Source organism: Pinus tabuliformis, chromosome 3_1 (genome assembly GCF_031772625.1).
Source record: "Pinus tabuliformis cultivar Carrire ecotype Pingquan chromosome 3_1, CPIR1, whole genome shotgun sequence".
Lineage (NCBI taxonomy): Eukaryota > Viridiplantae > Streptophyta > Pinopsida > Pinales > Pinaceae > Pinus > Pinus tabuliformis.
Window position 1 is genome coordinate 458486189 of NC_142301.1, and position 6731 is coordinate 458492919.

Below are 6731 nucleotides of genomic sequence, written 5' to 3' on the forward strand. Positions count from 1 at the left end.
GGAGGCGAGCATTCGCATGGCCATCAACTAAAAGCCATGATTGTATCCAACCAAGTTTGAGGAGATTTCTGAGTACATGGAGTTTAAAGCAGATTTCCACCATGTCTACATAAGAGCGACGAAGGATCCATAACATAAATGCAGGGAAAATTTTAAGAACCCCCCCTAAATTTATAAATATAATAAATGGGCGAATATCCATGGTATATAGGAAAAATGGAAGGCGATTTTATCAATAATATAATATGTATATATAATTTTTTGGCGAATCTCTCACAAGGCATGGCGAATATTTTACTCAATTATAAAATCTTGTAAGATCTTGGCGAGTCTTTCACTAAATAATAAAACTTTGTAAAGTCCTAGTGAATCTTAGCATAGGCTACATGCTGGTTTAATTCCCCCATTTAAATAGGCTACATTCCAGGTGAATACCATGGGTCAATACCATGTGCCATTTTGGTGAATACCATGGGTCAATACCATGTGCCATTTTTATTTTTATTAATTCTAATATTAGGGTTAATAATGGTTTTTTGCATGGTATTAATAACAATCTAGTCCATGGTATTTGTCCCATAGTATTTTGGCCATAGGTTTCACTTAAATATAACCCATTTTTTGAGTGTTCGTAAATATAAGGTGACTTATGGAGTAAATATAAAAAAATGTTTTATTTGTTTACCATACCTCTCATTTATTTATATTTTTATTAATTTACCATATCTCTTTTACAAATATGGTATTTGGCCCATAGGATTCACTTAAATAAAACCTCTTTCTTGAGCCTTCATAAATAGAACGAGAGTTATGGACTAAATATAAAAAAAGAGGTTTTATTTATTTACGATACCTCTAGTTTATTTATATTTTTATTTATTTACCATACCTTTTGAGTAAGTATAAAAAGACGTTTTATTTATTTACCATACCTCCACTTTACTTATATTTTTATTTGTTTACACCCTTACATGTATATAAGGTGACTTATGGAGTAAATATAAAAAATGTTTTATTTATTTACCATACCTCTCATTTATTTATATTTTTATTAATTTACCATACCTCTTTTATAAATATGGTATTTGGCCCATAGGATTCACTTAAATAAAATCTGTTCTTGAAAATGGGCGAATGGATTCACTTAAAAACCTATTCTTGAAAATGGGCGAATGGAAGGTTGTAAGTCCTAATTTCAAGGGCTAAATTTACCTTTTTTACCCTCTTCCTTAAAATAAGGTGGGCTATTTGAGGTAATTTGTAAAAATGTACTATGATATGAAATATTCGCCCACTAAAAATTTAAAACCCCTTAATTTCGCCAAAGGGCGAACATTCGCCCCTAAAATTATCCTTGCATAAATGGTTTGACCTCCCTTACTTTTCCATGGATGAAATTATTCAAGAAACAATTAAGTGTTGGCGGACAGATTAGCATTCTCCATCCGATCTAGTTGCAGGCACTAGCAAGTCTACGAAGAAGAAAAATAAGGAAGTGGCCAAGCAGAAGGTTCAACAGTTGGCTGAGATGTGGAAAAAGGAAGCCGAGGAGAAGGCCCGAGTGGAAGTGGAGTGCGCCGTGAAGCAGCAAGATGAACAAGAAGAACGCAGCTCCAAGCACAATGATAAGTCTCCTTTGCTCCAAATAGAGGAGGAGAAGCAGTTAGAGCAGGGTGGCGGTAGTCAGGAGGAGCAGGAGAGCACTCCCTTCTAGATCAAAAGGTACAAGGACCAAGGAAATGAAGGGCCGTAAAATAAATCAAAGGCAACCAAGCCATTGATGGCCCCAATCACTCTGACAGACGGTGACCTAGAAGAGATAGGTGACAAGATACGTGATACCGAAGCGAAACTGCTACAGTAGTTTGAGCAGTAGCCACTATAGGTGTTGAGCACCATTCAGAAGGATCTATGCGAGTTGTATATTCAGAAAAATAGGATCCAGGTAGGTGTAGGGTAGGTTAGTGCTACATCAACAAGGTTGGCACTGGGGACCACTCAAGCAGCAGAGATGGTTCGATCGCTGGAGCTCCAGGCGGTTGTGCTGCCAGATGGCTTCTTGAACGCAGAGGTAGTTGATGACAAGGCCATAGTGAGTTCTTTGAAGAACATCTACCTCAACCTAGCTACACTCCTGAATGAGTATCTTCACACGCTGCAAGCAGGTACCACAGCAAAATTCTAGGCACGGGAGCAGTGTGCACTAAGCCTCATAAGTGAGTATCGAGTAAACAACAAATAATTGTTCACTAAGAAGTCAAAGGTGTTGGAGGAACAAAAGAAAATTCAAGTGCAGAATGCCCAGCATGCAGTTGCAGTGGCAAACGCCTGCAGAACAGTAACTGAACTGCATATACCAGAGGAAGCACCTTTGGAAGCGAAGATCAGAAAGTTGGTTGCAGGCTTGCGTGATGCCAAAACGGAAGTGGCTAGAGTTCAGCTTGAGCTGAACCTGAAAATAACTGAACTAGAGTTGAAGTCATAACCTTTGACTTCGCCAGAGGTAAGGAAATAACGTGAACCTACTGTAAAGGAGGGAGTCATGGTGGTGGATGTCGCGGTGGTGGGCTGCATTGCACTTTTTGAGCAGGTTATGGAGGTAGTCATGGCCTAGCAGGAGGATCCCACCATGTAGGTCTTGAACATAGAAGTGCACAAGCTCCAGACACAATATGATGACGTGAGGGTGACAGTGGACACCGTTGCTACAGGACAACACCTTGCCAAGCTGCAGGAGGTGGCGCAGCTACTTACACAAGTAGAAGTAGCATAAAGGAAAGAGGTCATTCTCAAGGCAAGATTGGGGCCCTGGTTGGATGAAGCCTACATTGTCTCCACCAATATTCAGGAAAAATTGGTGAACTTGCAGAGTACATAGTAGAAAATCTAGCAAGACAGTGCAGGACCATCCATAGAATAGTTGGTAGAGAAAATCAAGAAAGAAGCCATGCAAATTGTAACTAAAGTAGAAGTTGCACAAGTGGAGCTGGGGGATCTTTGCAGAAAGATCTTCGCACCAGCTGAGTGACTCGAGGGATAGTCATGATCTTTATGTTGTGGGCTTGTTGGGATGGGGTCCCCTACTATCAATTTTGGAACAAAAGCCCAAGTTTTGGGGAAAAATCCCAAGTTTTATTGTATAAAGATGTAAAGTCTCTGCAAGTTGTGGTTGTGGAGCACATATATAATTAAAGAGTTAAAAATGGGTTTTCCCTCTTTTATGTAAGTTGAGTTAGCTTTTGAGGATCTACCCATGGTACACGGACCATGGGATTATATAAATAGGTGTGTCTTAGAGAGTCTAAGGCATGGATAAAAGAGATGAAGATGAATGTAATGGGTCAGTAGAAGAAAAAGTGTAGAAGTCTTAGAGTAGAAGGAAGGCTCTGCAGCTATGTGCATAGAGGCCTAGAGTAGAGTCCATAGTTGAGTGTGTGGACCCCTACAGCTGAGTGCACAGGGAAGTCTTGAGTCTGTAAGATGAACCAAATATTAATAAAGAAGATTATTGTATAAATTCCCACATTTATCTCCTCACTTCTATTTTATATGAATGTGCTTATTCTGTGATGAATAATGGATTTATGAAATAATGATGTATTGATGCATGACTTTACATGATTTATGTTGTTACTTGAATGCAATTAATATTAACTGTTTATGCGAAGATTATCTTGTCATATGTTAAAGTTATCGAACACTTAAGCCGATCTAAGTAATTACTGGGTTAAGAGTAATCTTTGATGCATGTAAGTAGTTGAATTATCTATTCAGGGTCCGCAAAAGATATTCATAGACCTTCGTGGAGGTCTAGAGGCCAACTAAAGGAGTTATATCAATAAGACATAAAGGCTTATCGATATTCATGAAGGCAAATTTCAGGCACAAAATGAAATCATGCTAATCTCTGGGTGTGGAAACTTGGTTCCATCATCCCCACATACTACTTCAAGTGAGACTTCAATTTGTGCTTCACAAATTGATGCCAAAAGGGCTAGTAGTATAGGGATTTTTTTGGCACAACTAACTTTGAACCTGGGTTAGGACCCACGATGCCAACACCATGGTCTGCGAACCATGGGTGTGTCACAAAACTACTTAACTTATAACAAACTAAGGGGATTTGACCTTCCTAAAGCCCCTTTGACTCATAATGACCTTCATGCTCAACTCCTCAAAATTTGTAAACTTTGAAAAAATACAAAACTATTTGCAAAATTGACCCCATGACTGCTACTAGATTCACACCCTTTTAGTTGGTGTATTCCTACTACTTTTATAGAGGAGGAGTGTCTCTTACACCTAACTCATTTGGATAAAACCCAATGTGATGTCGTGTTAGCCAATTAATCCCATAAAAGACACATCAAAGCACAATATGACAAAAGTGTCAAGCCTAGAGTCTTCTCGAAAAGAGATCTGGTTCTCTTATACCACCAAGAGGTCGACAAGTTAGCTCGAGGAAAGTTACAGGATATCTAGTTGGGCCCATACATTTTCAAGCATGTCCTTGCAAAAGGGGCTTATGAGTTAGTAGACCTCAATGGAGTTCCACTTGTGTAGCCTAGAAATGGGTTGTACCTCAAAAAATACTATGCTTCATCCCATGTGTAGTATACTCTGTACATACTATCTATAGGTGTGTTGGGTGTGTTTGCAATGTGTTTTTCAAAGTTTCCCATGGTATATGTTGATTCTTTTTACTTTTGGATTGCAGATGTTGACCTCTTTTGAACCATATATCAGGGTATGCCAATGGTGCTAGCCATAGTACTCAGAACTTATCCTCCATAGCATGGGCTATCTTTTCTCCAATTGGCGAGCTATTGAGTATGCAATGGATTTGCATCGGTCGCTCTAATCACAACATCGTTGAGTATAGCACAGTGTTTGAGCTACTATATGAAGCTATTTCACATGGTATACATCATATAGTCATCAAGCTTGAGTCACAGCTCATAGTACTATAGCTAATTAGTATCTTTTTAGTGAGAAATCTTGCTATCCTTCACATGGTTTTGAGAGTGTCTCTTCTGTAAACACATTTCGATTTCATACAATATGAACATATTTCTAGAAATATGAACACATCTTGTCCTACCGCAACAACCTGCACTGGTTCCACTTCCTCCTCCTGTGGATGCCTCTCTGTATGATGGAGATATGTAGCACCTACTGGTTGAATAGGTCCCATATTTGCATGAAAACATCAAATATTTTAGTCTCAAGAACATAAAAAAACACAAAAAAAAAAATCGTAAAACTTTCAAAAATTTAATCATCATCATGGATCATCACAGAAATCCATCCCTGTGTAAGGATAATCATCAATAATGATAAATTTTCTACACAGACACCCAAATAAGGCTGGTGAAAAGTTGATCATTGATGGGCCGACATGTCAACTCATATGGTCTATCCACCTCCTCATCCATGAGTTCCTTGGGTCGATGGGCTTAAGTACAATCTATTGAGGCTGCAGTAATCGTACACTCTCTAGAGAAAAAGAGACTAAGATTGTGCCATAGCCAAAGTTCTTCGACTTCCATTCCTTTGCTATAGCAAGTTGTTCCTTCAAATTTACCAAGACACCCTCACTCTAGTTCAATATTGTCGACTCTATACACTCTATCCCATACTACATGTATGATTTTCTTACTACATGTAGTGGTTGAGTTGCCTACCAATCTTCCAATAATGAACAATATCATTCTCATAGGTAAATGGGTTACATCATTTATGCTAATCTTTCCATCCCTAGTAGGAAGGGCTTGAGATCTACAATAGGTAGTGATATAGTCTTTCATCATCTCACTACCACGTCTTCCACCTAGAAGAGAGATGGGGGCACCTCTCTTTGACAATCCCGTCAAAAAGTAGATGTCCTCTATCTACATCTCGAGTAGATTCTCCCCAAACCTGAATGCTTGTGCCTAAATATCCCATGAGCGAATAAGGTATTTCAACGACTCCATCTGTTGCTTCATACCAAGGAGAAAAAATAATTTCAATAGCCCACAATGTTTGAGGGACTGGATGGTAGTAGGGTCGTTTGATGCATTCAAGTCTTGTTCCTCATGTTCTCTTTCTATCCAAATGAATGCCATCGTGTGCTAATGGCTACATGAAACATGACAAAATTTAAGGCAAAACTAAAAGAAAATTAAGATAAATGTGCCCAACGCACCCCAACAGTGTTTACCAGAGCATTGCACCTCTACCTGTAGTGTTCCTATGCCTAGGTGCAACATAAATTTCAACACAGGGGGGTGCATTGATCCCAGGGAATTTTTTATGAACCCAAGGGGCCTCAAAACTTTGAAACGTTTGCATGAAAACACAAAAATGTACCATAGAAATATAGAGAAAGGTTTCAGTTCCTACCTGGAAGTGACGACACACTCGAAATGGTTCCTTGGATTGCCCACAATCAACTAAAAAATATTAAGGAAAAATGGGCTCCAAATACTCACTGTTGAAGGAAAAATGTGAAATGGTAAAAAAGACAAGTTATTTTGAATATTTATGGTCATTTTCCCATTATTTTTTTCATTTTTAGTATTTTGACCTAGATATGCTTCACATACTATGAAACAGGTATGTTTAATGCTATTTGTGGTGTTTTGAGCAGGTCGACAGTCGTTCACATGTTTTCATTATGTTTGAATAGTTTACTTTGACCATAGAGTACACTTTTATCTCTTTTTCATGCTCTTTAAACCTACGAAAAA